At 39.9% G+C, this 20,537-nt stretch overlaps 1 non-coding gene and 1 pseudogene across 1 annotated transcript; both read right to left on the minus strand.

Moving 5' to 3' along the window:
* LOC120270329 overlaps positions 1–20,537 on the minus strand; it is a 45,156-nt pseudogene that overhangs the window by 10,797 nt on the left and 13,822 nt on the right.
* Positions 15,085–15,191, minus strand: LOC120271312. The gene has a single exon (XR_005539928.1). It is a non-coding gene; the product is annotated as a small nucleolar RNA R71 (small nucleolar RNA).

Genomic DNA, 20,537 nt, shown 5'->3' on the forward strand with positions numbered 1-20,537 from the left:
ATAGGTGGGTCATTGGATGGCTTCAATCTCCTACCCACGTCTTCTTCCAAACCCAAAATCTCTTTCTTGCAATTTATGAGTTGATTAATCCAAAAGAGAGATGCTTGCTCCATTACCTTAGGATTTGTGTCTTCTTCCATTTCAACTTGAAAGTAATATGTCTTCACCAACTCTCCTTGCACCATTTCTTGCTCACAAACATACTGTCCACTCAAACAATTATCACATTGAATGAACGGTTCTTCTTGTATCCTCTCAATCTCGATAACATCATACTCGTTCCGCCCCACTTCTTCATTGTGATTCACTACCACATCTTCTCTATAAGTAACTTGACTTGCTTGCTCAAATACTTGTTGTTCCCTGGAGAGTGTGTCAAGTATCCCTCCTAGTTGATGCTCAAGGTTTTTATAGGAGGCTTCATGACATCTTCGTGTGGTCTCCATATTTTGGATGCAGACATCGGATGCTTCAATAAAGTTAGCTAATACTCTTTGTAACTGAAATGCATCCTCACCGAGTATCTCACCCGTTTGACATTCCTCTTGAGGTGCCTCCCAATGTTTTTCACCATTATCCCATAATACGTTTGGGTAGCCCACTTCAATTGGATGATATGCGTTGTAACATGGAATGTTTTGTTGTCGTGAAGTAACAATTCCATCAACTTTTTTACTAAGAGCTTTGACCTGCAAATATAGAGCAATGACTGGGTCAATCATCATTTAAAATCCTTGCTAGAAAAAGTAAGACATGATAAAAAAAAAACAAATGAGAATGATGGAAGAATAAGAAAGTGTGAAATATATATATATATATATATATATATATATAGAACAAATCAGAATGGTGATAGAGAAGAGATGTGAAATAGAATGAAAGGTAAATAGCTAAGAAAACAAAGTGCAAAGTATCTCTAAACACCTACTCCCCGGCAACGGCGCCAAAAACTTGACAAGGTCCCCATGCATATATCCCGCAAGTGCACGGGTTTGTCGAAGTAATAATCCCGGATGAGCGGGGTCGAATCCACAGGGAGTAGGGAGTAAAGACACTTAATTTGATTCTTAGCTATGTGGAGTATCAACAATGATAAGTGTGATAATGATTCAATTCTCAACAATTAAAAGCAACAAGTAATAGAGCAAAAGTAAGGAGGAGGCAAGGCAATCGATAAAGATGGGGTACTCGGATGATGCTTCACCTAGCATAATCGCTTCAAGTGCAAGAACTCTCTATTATGCTTCCTAATCAATGCAATGGTGAGTCATGGAAATCCTTACATACATACTCCCAAATCTAAGGTCAACTATGCCTAACTCTATTCATGTCCCGGAGGAGAGATTAAATAATCTCTCAACCTCGCACTCGAATAAAGTTGAAATGAGCTCTAGGGATTCCAAGTGATAAATCACTTCCTATTTATAGACCTAACCTTTTGGTCCAGGCGGAAGGTCCCTAGCCACAATTAAGCCCTAGATACTAAGATCCCCTCAACGCTTCACTCCATTGCACGCGCAACTAGGCCCCAGTGGAGGTTCATTCCTTAGACCATTCACTCTATTTCAGCCGCAAAGAACTCAAGGAACGGAGGTAGAATCTATCATGTCTGAGGGGAAAGGGGACGCTCCTGTACCTCTCGACTCACCCTCTCAACCCTCTCCAACCTAGCTTTTGTCTAACGCCGTGGTGTGTCACTCACTCACAAGGTTACCAACAAGAACTCTCAACCCTAGTGTCACTCTAGGGGAAATGTTCATAGAATCAAGCATTCAAGGTTGGAACTCACAATAAACATCAATTTATTGAAAGCATAATAAAGAAGTTCAAAGAAACGAATACATCCTAGGGTTCACAATCACCCAAGTACCCACTAGGGGTTTAGCTCTCCATTGAGCTAAGTACAATCAAAGAAATTGAATGTAAAAATAATGAATCCATAAAGAAACCCCCTCGATGATCGTGTCGATGGTCTTGTGGAGAGTCCTCTACTCGTCATCCAAGGATTCCGTCGTCCGGTATAGGATACGCCTCGACAGAAGCTCCCCTACCAACCTTCTTCCTCAGGAATGACGATGTCGGAGCCGTAGAACCTCTCCAAAACCTTCGCCAATAACCCTCAAAACCCTAGCCGAAGCCCTCTCTCAATTTGGGTAAAAGATGGAGAAAAGAATACCAAAATCAGGGGTGATTCGGCTTTAAATAGGGCTGGAATCGGGCGACTTCACGGGCGTGGATGATTCACGTGCCCGTGGGGAATTTCCACACGGGCGTGGGTAATTTCCACACGTCCGTGTGCTACAGTACTATGCTAAAAATACTCCCGAATCCACTTTTCATCGAGATAACGTAAACGTCACACGTTTATGCCGTGGATCGCTTTGCTTCGTAAATGACGGATAAGTTGATGGAGATCTTGTTCTATGTGCATAAGTCGGAATGCTTGAGTGTGACTGCCCTTGTGCCCCTCCAAATGGTTGTGCAAACTTAAATACGAGGAGGTTGGCACACACTCTAGTATCTCGCACCCGACTTATATCTTCGCGTTTGAACCTTAGCAAGATTTCCTCCAAAATCGGTGCATTGTGATCCACATTGGCTTCTTTCCTTCATAATTGGTTTCACAACCCTACCTGCATAGAAGTAATATAAAAACACACATATTAATTTAAAAACCCAAGAAAAGTAATGCTCAACATAAGGAAAGAATGCTTCACATTCATATCACACAAGCACTTATCACCTACACTATACCCTGGCGGAAAAATCACTCAGTCTCAACACCTCACACTGCGCAAAGTCGCTTAAAGCTCTAAGGATTCCTAGTGATAAATCCTATTCCCTAATATAGATCTAAACCTTTGGTCTAGGAAAAAGACCCCTAGTTACTATTAAGCTCTAGGACTAAGGATTATTTCAATGCTTCACTCTGTTGCTTGTGCAACTAAGCCCCAGCGGAGTTCCCCACTTAGCATTTCACTCCATTGTGACCGCAAAGAACTCTTCAAACATAGAGGTAGGATAAATCACAGCGAAGGGGAAAGGGGACGTTCCGCTACCTCTCGACTCACCCTCTTGACCCTCTCCAATCTTGCTTTGTCTAACCCTCATGGTGTGTCACTCACTCACAAAGATTACCAATGTAGGCTCTCAACCCTAGTGTCACTCTAAGGGAAAACCCATTCTACAAGCATTCAAATTGGAACTCAATTATAGACATCAATTAAAGAAACATAATAGAAAGGTCAAAGAAACAATATCATCCTAGGGTTTACAAGTCCAAGTACCTACTAGGGGTTTAGCTCTCCATGGAGAAATATACAATCAATAATGAAATTGAAAGTAAAAACATGTAATCCATACGTAAAATCCCCATGGTATTCGTGTCGATGGACATGTCCAAAGGTTCCCTCGTCAAGCCTAGGTCACACATCACCGAATTGATGCCGATGAAAGCTCCCCCAATAACTATCTTCCGAAGGAACGCATTGTTGAAGGCCGTAGAACTACTCCAAAACCCTTGCAAAAGCCTCTCCAAACCCTAGCTGTGAGCGCCTCCAAAGATGAGAAAAGATGGGCCAAAGGCTGGAAAGAAGATCTCTCAAAACGGCTAAAATCATGACTTAAATAGGGCTGGAATCGGGCATCCACAGGGGCGTGTGTAATTCCCACACGCCCGTGTGAATCTAAAGTAATTGATTTTCTGCGGCCTATGAACATTGACTGCTACAGTCACTTTGCTACAATGATTTTCTATAGTAACATATTATAGTACTCCGCCAAAATACTCCCGAATCCACACTTTTCATCGAGGCCACATAAATGGGCACACATCCATGCGATAGATCGCGTTGCTTCTTTAATTAAAATTACATTTGATGAAGATCTTGCTAGCTTTGCACAGGTTAGAACACATGAGTGTGACTGCCTTTGTAACCCTCCAATTTGCATGTTCACTTGAGCACAGCAGATGTTGGCACACACTCATGTGTTTTTGAAAACAACTTGTGTCTCCACGTTTGTTCACTCCAAGATTTGATCAACAAAGTGCATTCATGATCTACTTTCGTTTCTTTCTTCTATAATTTTCTCCATAACTCTACATGCGCAAAAGAACACAAATACACATGTGTAAGCGATAAAATCTGAGAAAAGTAATGCTCATTATAAGAAAATAATACTTTGTATTATTAATACACAAGCACTTATTAAACTCCCCCCACACTTAAGCTTTTGCTTGTCCTCAAGCGAAAATAAAACATTGAAGTATAGATGAAGGAAATATTGGCAGTACTTGGCCTTAGGTTCACCAAAAGCATGAGATGGAAGCATTTTACAAGGAAAATTTTAACACCGAATAAGAAAAATCATTGCTCTAGATAAAATAAACTCGAATAAAAAAGGAGAACAAATCCGATATCGTGTAAGTGTGTGCAAACTCACTCAAGTCAACCTACCGTATACTCCTTAAAGCTCTAAGTTAGAGCGACTTATTTATGTACAAAAAGAAAGGAAAAAGATAGTAGTATCTTCACACATCCTCTAAGGTAGCCCTTTCCAAAGCAGGCGCTGAGATGGCTTTCACACTTTCGAGGTGATCCTTCTTTCTACCGGGCTAGTAGGTTTCACTCATCCCATTAGATAGCTCTTTATCTCATTACACTACTAGAAAATATACCTATAGGGGCGGATAAATCCGCCGCTATAGGTCCCAAATCCACTGCTACACCCATAGCGGCTGATATTAAACTTGACATTAAATCCTCCGTCGTAATAGCGGCTGCGACAGAAGTGTACAGCGGATTTTAGAGTTGCTATATATTCTTTTAGCGACGGGAAAAAAATCCGCCACTATATGATTTTTGATGCATACAACGGCGGATTTTTCCGCAGCTATAGGTCCCCAACTCCATATATTCATATATTCATTTTTATATTTTTCATGTGCTACTCCATATATTCATATTTATATTCTTCTCACAACTTAAAATACAATGTTAATTAAAAATGAACATCCACAATTGTAATATTAATACATGCAAAAATGTTTTGCATTCATTATATTACAAACTCAAGAATGTCATGTAGTTGTGGTCCTCAACCAACAATACAAGTGGTTGTGATCTCTTACAAAAAGAAATAGAAGAATGGCATGTGAATTACAAAATTGGTTTGAATGAAATTAGACCAACTGCAATCAATGCACGTAAGAAAAAATGAGTTAACAATATCTTACGGAAAGACCTATAACAATAGATGATCAAAATATAATCATAATTCATGATTGCTCACTCCTCTCCACTATCCGAATGCACTTCTCATCAATAACAAATTGAGAACTTGATTTTATCTACAAAATTAACTAACCGATAAGTGTCCAACTAAACTTAAGGAATGAAGAAAAAACTTTGCCAACCCAGTCTAACCTTGTTCATTAGAATTTCCCGAAGCTGAGCCTTGTCTCCCGTTACACTCGAGTCCTGAAGTTCCTTGATCACAAGCTTTTGTAGCTTTTTTATTTTCATAGCAATATCTGGATTCTGCATAAGAAAACACTAGCCTTTTTTAATAGAAACCATCACATAATAATTATAATAATATGCAAAATAAGTTGCAGAAAATGACAAGTCCTAGTAACAATGCAGTTATTCCAAATGACATAGAATGAGCAATAGGATCAGATTCATATTGCTTTTATTTGTGAACTATAGATATTTAAGAAAAGAAACTTGCTTGCACAAATTAATGATTTCGAAGGTTGAAAGTCGAGTCAGTTTAGAAGTTCCATTAGTAGTTTTAATACACTGTAGAATATATTAATGAAGATTCTTCTGCTTTACTTACTTGTCCTCATTGCACATCTCCACGTTTTAAACAATGCAAAAGAAGGCCTACATTGTCACCAGCCTACATGAACCAAGACAACAACACTTAAATGATGTTTTTAAAAGGTTAGTTTTAAACTGGTATATAAAACGCATAAAAATCTAATAAGCACTTGCATATGATGTCTTCAAAGAGGCATCGCTCTGTTGATCATTATAAAGATGATCTGTAGCACTGCCCACAAGGAGAGCTTGAAAGAGGACTTAGATTTTACAATGGTGCAACAACCATTATGTGCCAAGATAAAAGAGGTATAGAAACAGACCATTTAGTGGATACAGGTAGTTACTGGATAAAGAATAAATACAAAGAAAATCATGTAATTAGCATGTCTGACACAATTGTTTATCCAAACACAGTGATGATCCTGCAGGCACCAAAAATGACAAGTCCTAGTAACAATGCAGTTATTCCAAATGACATAGAATGAGCAATAGGATCAGATTCATATTGCTTTTATTTGCGAACTATAGATATTTAAGAAAAGAAACTTGCTTGCACAAATTAATGATTCCAGAGGTTGAAAGTCGAGTCACTTTAGAAGTTCAATTAGTAGTTTTAATACATTGTAGAATATATTAATGAAGATTCTTCTACTTTACTTACTTGTCCTCATTGCACATCTCCACATTTTAAACAAAGCAAAAGAAGGCCTACATTGTTACCAACCTACATGAACCAAGACATCAGAAATTAAATGATATTTTGATATCTAAACAGAATTAGGTACACGTGCCAGACTAAAAGGATGGCTAATGCCATAGTGACGGGAAATAGCAAAACTTCAGAAATGATCTATCAGGTTAATTAATATGTCAACTGATAATAAATGCTTTTAAAAGGTTAGTTTTAAACTGGTATATAAAACGCATAAAAAGCTAAGAAGCACTTGCATATGATGTCTTCAAAGAGGCATCGCTCTATTGATCCTTATAAAGAAGATCTGTAGCACTGCCCACAAGGAGAGCTTGAAAGAGGACTTAGATTTTAGAATGGTGCAACAACCATTACGTGCAAAGATAAAAGAGGTATAGAAACAGACCATTGAGTGGATACAGGTAGTTACTGCTTAAAGAACAAATACAAAGAAAATCTTGTAATTAGCATGTCCGACACAATTGTTTATCCAAACACAGTGATGATCTTGCAGGCACCAAAAAGCTCAAGTGAACTACTGGAATAAAAAAATTCATACAGAGACAACAGAGGATAGTCCATACCATTATGTGCTCTCAAGTAAGAGAACTACTAGAGTATCCAAATTCACACAGAAGCAACAGAAGAATAGAAGCAACAGAAGAACAATACGTACCACTATGAGAACTGACAAGGTCCCCTTGCGTATATCCCGCAAGTGCACAGGTTTGTCGAAGTAATAATCTCGGGTGAGCGGGTTTCGAATCCACAGGGAGTAGGGAATCATAATACTTAATTCGATTCTTAGCTATGTAAAAGATCAAGGATAATGAGTGTGACAATGATTCAATTCTCAACAGTAAAAGCAACAAGTAAGAGAGCAAAAGTAAAGAAGGGGGTAAGGCAATCGATAAAGATGGGGTACCCGGATAATGCTCCGCCAAGGATAATTATTTCAAGTGCAAGAACCCTCTATTATGCTTCCTAATAAATGCAATGGTGAGTCGTGGAAATCCTTAATTACATAGTCCCAAATTTAAGGTCAACTATGCCTAACTCTATACATGTCCCGGAGGAGAAATCGAACAATCTCAACACCTCGCACTCGCATGATAAAGTTGCAATAAGCTCTAGGGATTCCAAGTGATAAATCTCTTCCTTATTATAGACCCAACCCTTGGTCCAGTGGAAGGTCCCCTAACCACAATCGAGCCCTAGATACTAAGATCACCGAACGCTTCACCGCTGCACGCCGCAACTAAGCCCCGAGTGGATGTTCATCCGTTAGACCATTCACCTATTATGACCGCAAAGAACTCGAGGAACGGAGGTAGAATCTATCACGCCGAGGGAAAAGGGACGCTCTGCACCTCTCGACTCACCCCTCTACCCTCTCCAACCTAGCTTTTGTCTAACGCCGTGGTGTGTCACTCACTCACAAGGTTACCAACAAGAACTCTCAACCCTAGTGTCACTCTAGGGAAATGTTCATACAATCAAGCATTCATGGTTGAACTCACACAAACATCAATTTATTGAAAGCATAATAAAGAGGTTCAAAGAATCAAATACATCCTAGGGTTCACAATACCCGAGTACCCACTAGGGGTTTAGCTCTCCATGGAGCTAAGTACAATCAAAGAAATAGAATGTAAATGCAATGAATCCATAAAGAAACCCCTCGATAGTCATGTCGATGGCCTTGTGAAAAGTCCTCTACTCGTCATCCAAGGATTCCCTCGTCCGGTATAGGATACGCCGATGGAAGCTCCCTCACCAATCTTCTTCCTAAGGAATGACAATGTCGAGCCGTAGAACCTCTCCAAAAACCATGGCCAATACCCCTCGAAAGCTCAGCCGAAGCCCTCTCCAAGTTGGGCAAAAAGATGGAGAAAAAAATACTATAATCGGGACCGATTCGCTTTTAAATAGGGTCGGAATCGGGCGACTACACGAGCGTGGATGCGTACGCTACTGGGGGGAATTTCCACACGGGCGTGGATAATTTCCACACGCCCGTGTGGATCCTCTCAACTCCTCGCTTTTCTCGGCCAGTAATAAAGGTTACTATAGTACTTTCACCGTATCACATACGTTGCTCGGGCTACGTGATCCGGCCCCGAATAGCTTCGCGAATCCATACTTTCATTGGACTAATGCAAATGGGCACACGTTCACGTCGTGGATCACTTACATCTTCAATGATAGGCATGTTGGTGAAGCTCTTGTTCTATGTGCATAAGTCAGAATGCTCGAGTGTGACCGGCTTTGTGCCCTCCAAAATGGATGTGCCAACTCGAATACGAGGAGGTTGGCACACACTTTAGCATCTCACATTGACCTATGTCTTCAGCTTGAACCTTAGCAAGATTTCCTCCAAAAATCGGGTGCATTGTAATCCACATTGGCTTCTTTCCTTCATACTTGGCCTCACGACTTTCTCACGCACGTAGTAACATAAAAACACAAATATTAGTGTAAAAACCTAAGAAAAGTAATGCTCAACATAAGGAATGAACGCTTCGCATTCATATCGCACAAGCACTTATCAAGAACACACCTTTTGTAGACATGACAATGATGGGCACTGGGAGGTTTATAGGTGGAACACTTTTGGCAGTATATCAAATCTCCACCATGAATGAGCACTATTACATAAGAAAGGGAAATACAAAAGCTGAAATCCTGTAACTATGTAACCTTTCCAGTGCATGCTTGATAAGTGCTGGTGTGATAAGAATGTGAAGTGTTTTTTCCTTATGATAAGCATTACTTTTATCAGGTTTTAGCACTAATATGTGTGTATTTATGTTACTTTCATGCATATAGTTTTGTGAAGACGAATGTTAGAGAAAGAAGGCAATGTAGATCGTGAATGCACCATTTGGAGAAAATCTTGAGAAGGATCAAACACAAAGACATAAGGCGGGTTCAAGATGTGTGGATTCCCTATTCCAGCCGTATTTAAAGCCGATTTCAGCCGTGATTTCAGAATTCGTTTCTCCACCCTTTCCCAAACATGAGATAGGGCTGCATCTACAGTATTGAGAGGTATTTGCTAGGGATTTAGAGATGTTCTATGGCTTGGACATCACGCTCCTTTGGAAGAAGGTTAGTGAGAGAGCTTTCATTGGCACCGATCCGGCGAGGTGTATCCTAGGCCGGACAAAGGGACCATTGGAAGAGTTAAGGCTTCTCCTCAAGACCATCGTCATGACTATTGAGGGGGTTTTCTATGGTTTACTTGTTTTAACATTCGATTTCATTGTTGATTGTAACTAGATTCATGAAGAGCAAACCCCCTAGTTGGTATTTGGATTTGTGAACACTAGGATTTATTCGTTTCATTAAACCTTTTTATTGTGCTTTCATTAATTGATGTTTTAATTGAGTTCCAATCTTGAATGCTTAATTGTATGAATGCTCGCTTAGAGTGACACTAGGGTTGAAAGTTCTTGTTGGTAACCCTTGTGAGTGAGTGACACACCGCAAGAGTTAGACAAAGCTAGATTGGAGAAGGTTGAGAGGGTGACTCGAGAGGTAGTGAAGTGCCCCTTTTCTTCTCTGGTGTGATTTATCCTACCTCCATTTCCTCGAGTTCTTTGTTGTCATAGTAGAGTGAATTGGCTAAGGGATGACCTTCCGCTGGGGCTTAGTTGCAGTGGTAATGGAGTGAAGCGTTGAAGTGATTTTAGCACCTAGGGCTTAATTATGGCTAGGGACCTTCCACCTGGACCAAATGGTTAGGTATACATCTAGGAAGAGGATTTATCACTTGGAATCCCTAGAACTCATTGCGATTCTATACGAGTGCGAGGTTGAGAGATTGTTCAATTTCTCCTCCGGGACATGTATATACTAAGGCATGGCTGACCTTAGATTTAGGACCATGTATTAAAGGATCTCCATGACTCATTAATGCATTAGTTAGAAAGCATAATAGACGGTTTTGCACTTGAAATGATTGTCCTAGGCGTAACAATATTCGGGTAGCCCATTTATATCTATTGTCTTACCTCCGCTTTACTTGTGCTCTCTTTCTTGTCACTTTTACTTTTGTTACATCACATCTTGTCACACAAATCATTATTCATCTTCCCTTAGTTAAAAAACAATTTAAGTATTTTTACTTGATACTCCCTGTGGATACGATACCCACTCATCTTGGATTTTATTACTCGATAAACCCATGCACTTGCGGGACATATGCAAGGGGCGTTGTCAATGCTTACAAGATTCAAACAACAATTATGTAGCCTAATCAGGTCAACAACGCTTAGTTGATACTAAATTCTTTCTTCCAATAGTGGTTTATGTGACCAACATTCCCTGGAAGTGGGACGCATTCCTTATGATGCCAGATTGAATAAAAGATAACATGCACCTCTATATCTCAAAAAAAAAAATGCTTTAGAGAGAAAAGCTTGAAAGGAAATACAATATACACATAAATAAAGCAGTAGATTGGCAGAAAAAGCTACTGCTAATGCCTGTTACAAGCCATAAAAACCTGGCTATGCTAAACTTGACTATTCAAATGTGCTTGAAGGCGCTTTAAAATGCAGTCATGAAATTTCGGAATCACTATCAAGGGTTTCATAAGAAAGTTAACATTTTATTTATTAGTTCTTTGAAAACAGTGGGTGAAAACTAAAGGTAAATAAATATCAGACCGAAGAACTTACCTGATAAGCGCCAATAACCAACAAAGATAGATAGTTGGGGTGGAAAACGCATTAGTGGAACTTGTTCCCATAACAGCTCAACTCATGCACACAGTCACCTTCGCTACCTGATCCAACCGACCAAACCATAACCGAGTCCTCACTAACAGATGCTTCATACTCGCTAGATGGATCCCAACACACAGAATCAACATTTTTTTGCATGTCCCTACGAATGAGAAATGATTGGAAAAAGTTAACTTAGTAACTCAAAAAAAGAGTGAAAGCGGGCACAAAGCAATTCATGACCATACAGTTGGAGAATCCAGTAAAATATCTATCAAAAGTGGGTGAAAAGGGGTATCCATCATTTGCATTATAATGTCAATAATTCCAAAAGCATGTCATACCATGGTGTAACTTTTGTAACTTTGGCTTCCATTGGTTTATTATTCCAAGAAGGTTAGACTAAAGCAGATCATACTGGAAATTTATGAGAGGTTCATAAGGACCACAAGATCAGTTACCTTTAAAGACTAACAAAAATAGCCAGAGACTCCATGTCTAGGATTGATACTGTGTTCTCAAAAGCAGCTGCAAGATATGTACCCATATGAGGTTGAAATCTCATTTGGGTTGTACCACCTTCCACAGCCTACGGAGATATTAAAAAAAGGTAGAAGATAAGTAAGAAACAACATAACGAAAAGATATGAGCCACAAAGAGTTCATCTCAGCAATCAGTGAGAGATCCTTTTAAAATCAGAACAATATCAGGGCTCAAGTATCAAGAAAATCCTGCCAGAATGAAACACATAAATGATTTAAAAAAGGAGAAAATGCATATACCTTAAAGACTTCTGCACAACTGCCATTATTTATGCTCCAATAGCGTATTTCACCATCCTTATCACAAGAGCAAATAAAATCTTTCGTGATTGGGTAAAAATCTAGAGACATCACAGCTGGAGGGTGCCCCTTAAAAGTGCGAAGAAAATAGCCTGGCTTTAGATAGAATAATCAAATCATATTCATTCAAAGTGTCAAACTTAAAAGACAGATGATAATAGAAGGCAAATCATAAGTCACCACAAAAATGAAAACAAACTAGTGCAATATTGAAAAGCCACAGAACCATAAAGATTTGACTTTTATTTACATCTAATAACATAAAAGTTGGGCTTTGTAGTTTTGATAATACTTTCAAAGGTTCAAACTTTCATGTACTTCAAATCCTTCCAAAACATATTATTTATTATAAATATAGTCAACAAGCACATAGTGTAGAAGCCTTATGACTGGGATAAAATAAATAAAACAACTAGAAGTATTAGCAAAAATATTGGTGAATGAGTGGTGACTTACATTTTCAGCATCCCAAACTCTAACAGTTTTATCAAATGAAGATGTAGCCAACCGTGGCATGCTTGGGCTAAACCGCACATCAGTAATAAAAAAAGAATGTTCCTCTAATGTCAATTTCAACTTTAAAGTATCAGTGTACCACAAGCATTCTTGCAAGATAGATCAACTGGCAAATGGTGTAAAATTCACTCCAGCTCTGATAGATGAGTACTATCACACAGAAATATAAAAAATCAATTATAAGATGTGTTTTGTCGATTTGGTTTTAACCATTTTATCATGCCCCTATAGCTAATAGCTTTCCATCTGATAAAAAGTGGCAACAGATAACTTTATTTGTACTGGCCCGTGCAGAAGCAATCTCAGCAAATGTAAATCCTGCCAAAGCAAATTAAGAAATATCAAATAAAAAGTAACCGCTCTAAAATAGAAAGCAAAACAAAGATTATATATTGTTATTCCCGATCACAAGTAGATGTTGAAAAATCCTTAAAATAAAATTAGATGACAAAGCAAGCAAACCTTCGGTGACATCCATACTTCGCCCTATTACATCCCTTAGATCTGAGTCATCTTAGGATAAAAATGATTCCACGTTATGATCCAAGGCACCATAGTCCACAAACCGATCTATGTCAACCTGTAAGATATGTCTATTATCACCATGCTGCCAAAATGTAGTGACAATGAGAATTCATACAATCGGTAGTCAGGCGCCAACTTTAAGGTTATATTGCTACCCTTTGCTGAAGAAACAGACAACTATAGAACATCTTCTTGCATACTCACCAACTGGTTTGTGCCATCAGACGGAAACGCAAGTAAAGGCTTAGAAATACTATTATTATGTTTCAATGAAGGCATATCTCCAGGTGTGTGGGTAGAGGGGATTAAGGGCGCTGAATTTGGTGAGGGTCCAGTAGTATGTGCAGTACCTGAACTATTGGCCTGGCCTAAGGATGAAACAGGCTGCTTCTGCTTGCGTCCACTTTGATTTTTGAAAGCCTGGAAACACATAATGCGTGGTGAAACTTAAGAAAGATAATCATAACATCACTAAGGAAAAAACTAGGATTACCTAACTGATACTTAAAAGTATATTTCCAATCCAATTAGGGATCAATAGTTTCGTCAAATGAATGTTGACAAAAGAAATTTTAGCTGTGAGTGATGCGAAGATGATAAATGCTTGTGTGATAAGAATGAGAAGTGTTCTTTCTTTTATGATGAGCATTACTTTTATCAGATTTTAGCACTAATACGTGTGCATTAGTGTACTTTTAGGCATATAGGGTTGTGAAGCTGAAGGTTGAAGAAAGAAGCCAATGTAAATCGTGAACGCACTATTTTGAGAAAATCTTGAGAAGGAACAAACGAGAAGACATAAGTCGGGCTCAAAATACGAGAATGTGTGCCAACCTCCACACTTTCAAGCTATTACGATGATTTGGAGGTGTTGAGATTGTTCGATTTCTGCACAGGGACATCTTATAGAGTTAGTCACTGTTGACCTTAGATTTGGGACCGTGTATTGAACGATCTTCACGACTCATTAATGCATTAGTTAGGAAGCATAATAGGTTGTTTTGCACTTGAAATGATTGTCATAAGCGGAATAATATTCGAGTACCCCATTTATATCGATTGCCTTATCTCTCACTTACTTGTGCTTCTCTTTCTTGTCTCTTTTATTCTTGTTTACATTATATCTTGTCAACACAATCATTATTCATCTTCACTTAGTTAAGAAGCAATTTAAGTATTTTTATTCCCTACTCCATGTGGATACGATACCCACTCACCTGGGATTTTATTACTCGACAAACCCGTGTATTTGCGAGTCACACGCAAGGAGCGTTGTCAAGTTTTTGGCGCCGTTGCCGGGGAGTAGGCGTTAAGAGATACTTTGCACTTTGCTATCTTAGCTATTCATTCATTTACTCTATTTTCCATCTTCTTTTTTCTATCATCATTATGATTTGTTTTCTTTCTTTTAGTGCAGCTCCAGATTATGACCTAAGGGAATCCTTCAGTACTAGTTAAAGGTGATCCTGAACTTACACGTACACTCAAAAGAAGGGTGAAAGAACCTGTTCAAGAACCTTTCAATCAAGCTGGAATAGAAGTTGAAGGGTCAGATAATATGGTAGAATAAAATGAGCAACAGATAACACTTTCTGATTATGATAGACCCTCAGTTTTAGGCACACAATCAAGTATTGTGCGATCCCTGATTACAGCTCTGAACTTTGAGCTAAAGCCGGCATTCATCCAAATGATTCAGCAGTTAGCGCAGTTCAATGGTTTGGCCGATGAGGATCCAAACAACCACATAGGGAACTTCTTGGAAGTTTGTGATATCCTGAAGATCAACGGTGTATCAAATGATGCTATTAGATTGAGGGCTTTCCCATTCTCTCTCAAGGGAAGAGCTAAGCAGTTGCTTCATTCATTGCCAAAAGCATCCATCACGACTTGGAATAAGATGGTTGAAGCTTTCCTTGCTAGATACTTTCCTCCGGGGAAGTCGGCTAAGCTTCACAATGAGATATCATCATTTGTACAGATGGAATTGGATTTATTGTTTGAGACATGGGAGTGCTTCAAGGATCTTTTGTGGAGGTGCCCACACCACAGATTTCCCGAATGGATGATTATTCAGACTTTCTATAATGGGCTAAATCCGAGCACAAGGCAATTGCTAGATGCTGCTGCAAGAGGTACAATGGGGATTAAAATCCCGGAAGAAGTCTGATAGTTAGTAGATGACATGGCCATGAACAGGTATCAGTGGAATGGGTGGGAAAGGAAAAAGTGACCAGGCTCCATGAAATTGATGCAGTCACTTCTTTAGCGGCCCAAGTGGAATTATTGAGTAAGAAGTTAGACCTTCTAACTTCTAATAGAGTTATGGACGTGACTACTTGCACCGGGTATGGCGAAGGACATGCTCCCTACGATTGCCGATCTCTATTGGTGATGCATGTTTAGTGGAGAAAGTCTACTTTGTGGGTAATGCAATGAGGAACCAAGGGAATCCATATAGCAACACCTACAATACGGGTTGGAAAACTCATCCCAACTTTTTATGGAGCAACCAAGGGCAACAAAAAACCATGGCACCACCGGGATTCCAACAACAACAAGCCCCAAACATGTAGAATAGGGTTTCGGGCATGGAGACCCAGATGACCAATTTATAAAAGGCCTTGACTAGATGTGTGCAATCATCAGATACACGGTTTCAATTGGTCGAGTCTACACTTCACAACCACACCACTTCATTGCATAATCTAGAGAATCAAGTGGGGCAAATAACAAAGTCTCTATCGGAGAGATCACAAGGAAGCTTGCCAAGTAACACCGAGACCAATCCGAGAGAACATGTGAAGGGGATCACTTTGAGAAGTGGTCATGAGATTGAGGGTAGGATTCCAAGTGAGAAGACCAACGTAGAAGCAGCAAAGGTTATAGAGGTTGAGGGGGGAGTAAGCAAAGAGAAGGAGGTGTGACATGACCGAATATATGTGTAAACCGCACGTGCATGGGTGTCGAAGTAATAATCCCATATGAGTGGGTATCGTATCCACAGAGAGGTCGGAATAAAGACACTTAAGTTGTTTCTTAACTAATGTGAAAGATGAATAGTGATATGTGTGACAAAATATGAAATAACTAAAGTAAAAGTTACAAGATAGAGAACACAAGTAAAGGAGAAGGTAAGACAATCGATAGATATAAGGTACCTGATAAGTGCTTGTGCGATATGAATGCAAAGTGTTCATTCCTTATGTTGAGCATTACTTTTCTCAGGTTTTTACACTAATATGTGTGTTTTTATGTTACTTTCGTGCAGGTAGGGTTGTGAAGCCAAGTTTGAAGAAAAGAAGGCAATGTGGATTACAATGCACCAGTTTTGGAGGAAATCTTGCTAAGGTTCAAACGCGAAGACATAGGTCGATGTGAAATGCTAGAGTGTGTGCCAACCTCCTCGTATTCGAGTTTGGCACATCCATTTGGAGGGGCACAAAGGCAGTCACACTCGAGCATTCCGACTTATGCACATAGAACAAGAGCTCCACCAACGTGCCTATCATTGAAGAAGCAAGTGATCCACGATGTGAACGTGTGCCCGTTTGCGTTACTCCGATGAAAGTATGGATTCGGGAAGCTATTCAGGCAGGATACTGTAGAAGAGCACTACAGCAACACGGTAGCAAGTATTGTAGTAATACTGTTCACAGCCGGCCGAGAAAACAGAAGTTTAGAGAATCCACACGGGCGTGTGGAAATTATCCACGTCCGTGTGGAAATTCCGCACGGGCGTGTGAAGCATCCACGCCCTTGTAGTCGCCCGATTCCAGCCCTATTTAAAGCTGAATCAGCCCCGATTTTAGTATTCTTTTCTCCATCTTTTCCCCAACTTAAGAGTGGGCTTCGGCTATGGTTTTGAGGGGTATTGGATAGGTTTTGGAGAGGTTCTACGGCTCTGACATCGCACATCATTTGGAAGAAGGTTATTGGGAGAGCTTTCGTCGGCACCGACCCGGCGAGGTGTATCCTAGGCCGGACAAAGGATCCTTTGCGACGAGTAGAGGACTCTGCACAAGACCATCGACATGACCATCGAGGGGGTTTCTTTATGGATTCATTGCTTTTACATTCTATTTCTTTGATTGTACTTAGCTCCATGGAGAGCTAAACCCCTAGTGGGTACTTGGGTATTTGTGAACCATAGGATGTATTCGTTTCTTTGAATCTCTTTATTATGCTTTAAATAAATTGATATTTATTGTGAGTTCCAACCTTGAATGCTTGATTGTATGAACATTTCCCGTAGAGTGACACTAGGGTTGAGAGTTCTTGTTGGTGACCTTGTGAGTGAGTGACACACCACGAGCGTTAGACAAAGCTAGGTTGGAGAGGATTGAGATGGTGAGTCGAGAGGTACAGGAGCGTCCCCTTTCCCCTTCGACGTGATAAATTCTACCTCCGTTCCACGAGTTCTTTGCGGTCATAATAGAGTGAATGGTCTAAGGGATGAACTTCCGCTGGGGCTTAGTTGCGCGTGCAACGGAGTGAAGCGATGAGGTGATCTTAGTATCTAGGGCTCAATTGTGGTTAGGGACCTTCCACCTGGACCAAAGGGTTAGGTCTATAATTAGGAAGAGATTTATCACTTGGAATCCCTAGAGCTCATTGCAACTCTATGCGAGTGCGAGGTGTTGAGATTGTTCGATTTCTCCTCCGGGACATGTATAGAGTTAGGCATAGTTGACCTTAGATTTGGGACTATGTAATTAAGGATTTCCATGACTCACCATTTTATTGATTAGGAAGCATAATAGAGGGTTCTTGCACTTGAAACAATTATCCTAGGCGAAGCATTATCCGGGTACCCCATCTTTATCGATTGCCTTATCCCCTTCTTTACTTTTGCTCTCTTACTTGTTGCTTTTATTGTTGAGAATGGAATCATTGTCACACTCATCATCATTGATCTTTCACATAGCTAAGAATCGAATTAAGTAATTTTATTCCCTACTCCCTGTGGATTCGATACCCGCTCACCCGGGATTATTGCTTCGATAAACCCGTGCACTTGCGGGATATACACAAGGGGACCTTGTCAGTACCCGGATATTGTTCCGCCTAGGACAATCGTTTCAAGTGCAAGAACCCTCTATTATACTTTCTAATTGATGCAATAATGAGTCGTGGAAATCGTTAATTACATGGTCCTAAATCTAAGGTCAACCATGCCTAACTCTATACATGTCCCAGAGGAGAGATTGAATAACCTCTCAACCTCACACTCGTATAGAATTGCAATGAGTTCTAGTGATTCCAAGTAATAAACTCTATTCCTATGTATAGACCTAACCCTTTGGTACAGGTGAAAGGTCCCTAGCCATAATTAAGCCCTAGGTGCTAAAATCACTTCAACGCTTAACTCCATTGCACTCACAACTAAGCCCTAGCGGAAGGTCCTCCCTTAGCCCTTTCACTCTACTATGGCCGCAAAGAACTCTTGAAACATGGAGATAAGATAGATCACATTGGAAGGGAAAGGGGATGCTCCACTACCTCTCGGCTCACCCTCTCAACCCTCTCCAATCTAGCTTTGTCTAACTCTCGTGGTGTGTCACTCACTCGCAAGAACTCTTAACCCTAGTGTGACTCTAGGGGAGTATTCAAACAATCAAGCTTACAATATTGGAACTCACAATAACCATCAACTAATTGAAAGCATAATAAAGAGATTCAATGAAACGAACACATAATAGGGTTCACAAATACCCAAGTTCCCACTAAGGGGTTTAGCCCTCCATGGAGCTAGATACAATCAATGAAATCGAATGTAAAACCAAAGCATCCATAGAAAACCCCCTCGATAGTCATGGCGATGGTCTTGTGGAGAGTCCTCTACTCGTCGTAAGGGTCTCTTTGTCCGGCCTAGGATACACCTCACTGGATCGGTGCTGACGAAAGCTCTCCCACTAACCTTCTTCTAAACAACAAACGATGTTGGAGATGTAGAATCTCTCCAAAGCCCTAGGAAATGTCTCTCAATACCCTAGCCTCAGCCCCCTCTCAAGTTGGGGAAAAGATGGAGAAAAGAATGCTGAAATCAGCTTTTAAAGGGCTGGATTCAGGAATCCACACGCCCATGTAGGCGCCCTGTGGATTTTTCACACGGGAGTGTGGAATTTCCATACGCCCGTGTGGATTCTCTGTTTTCCTATTTTCTCGGCCGCCTGTACCTAGTACTGCTATAGTATTTTTACTACAGTGTTTTCTATAGTACCTGCTACAGTACCCCTGAAATACTCCTGAATCCATACTTTCATCGAGGTAACGCAAACGGGCACATGTTTACATCGTGGATCACCTTGCTTCTTCAATAACGGACATGTTGGTGGATATCTTGTTCTATATACACAAGTCGGAATGCTTGAATGTCACTGCCCTTGTACCCCTCCAAATAGTTGTGCTAACTCGGATACGAGGAGGTTGGCACATATTTCCACATCTCAAACCCGACCTATGTCTTTGCATTTGAACCTTAGCAAGATTTCCTCCAAATTAATGTATTACGACCCACATTGGCTTCTTTCTCTCATAATCGGCCTCACAACCCTACCTGCATGAAAATAACATAAATACACACATATTTGCTTTAAAACCCAAGAAAAGTAATGCTCAACACAAGGAAAGAACACTTTGTATTCTTATCGCACAAGCACTTATCAAACTCCCCCACACTTAAGCTTTTGCTTGTCCTCTAGCAAAAATTAAAACATTATGTGCATAGATGAAAGAAATATTGGAAATGCTTGGCCTTAGGTTCACCAAAGCATACAAAGAGAGCATTCTACAAGTAAGGAAAATTTCAACACTAAATACGAAAAAAAATCAATGCTCTAGCTAAAAACTTGAATAAAAAAGGACAACAAACCCGAAATCATGTAAGTGTGTGAGCTCACTCAAAACAACCCAAAGTATACTCCTCAAAGTTCTAAGCACAAGGGAAATATTTATCTACACAAAGTAATAAAAACATTGCAAAGATAGTAGTAGCTTCACACATCCTAGGTAGCCCTTTCCAAAGCGGCCGCCAAGGTGGCTTTCACACTTTCGAGGTGGTAGCTCTGTCTACCGGAGTTACAGCTTTCACTCATCCTATGAGATAGCTCTTTCTCTCATTAGGGCATAACTAGTATCCGACTTATGACAGTAGCTTCATACTTCATAGGTGGTAGCTCTTTCCACCCAATAAGCACAAATAAGCAATAAAACTATTTTGTTCCTTCTTTTCCTTTTTCCATTTTTTTTCAGAATTAACAAAAGAAACAACTATACTTAGTTCATTTAACTTCAAACTTTAGTTTCCAAAAGGGTTTAAAGATTGAGACGTGTAACAAGTGTCAATCGGGCAAAACTTCGTAAAAAGTCAAGCAAAAACTAGAGCATGAGAACATTCAA

Source organism: Dioscorea cayenensis, chromosome 10 (assembly GCF_009730915.1).
Source record: "Dioscorea cayenensis subsp. rotundata cultivar TDr96_F1 chromosome 10, TDr96_F1_v2_PseudoChromosome.rev07_lg8_w22 25.fasta, whole genome shotgun sequence".
In the NCBI taxonomy this organism is placed as follows: domain Eukaryota; kingdom Viridiplantae; phylum Streptophyta; class Magnoliopsida; order Dioscoreales; family Dioscoreaceae; genus Dioscorea; species Dioscorea cayenensis.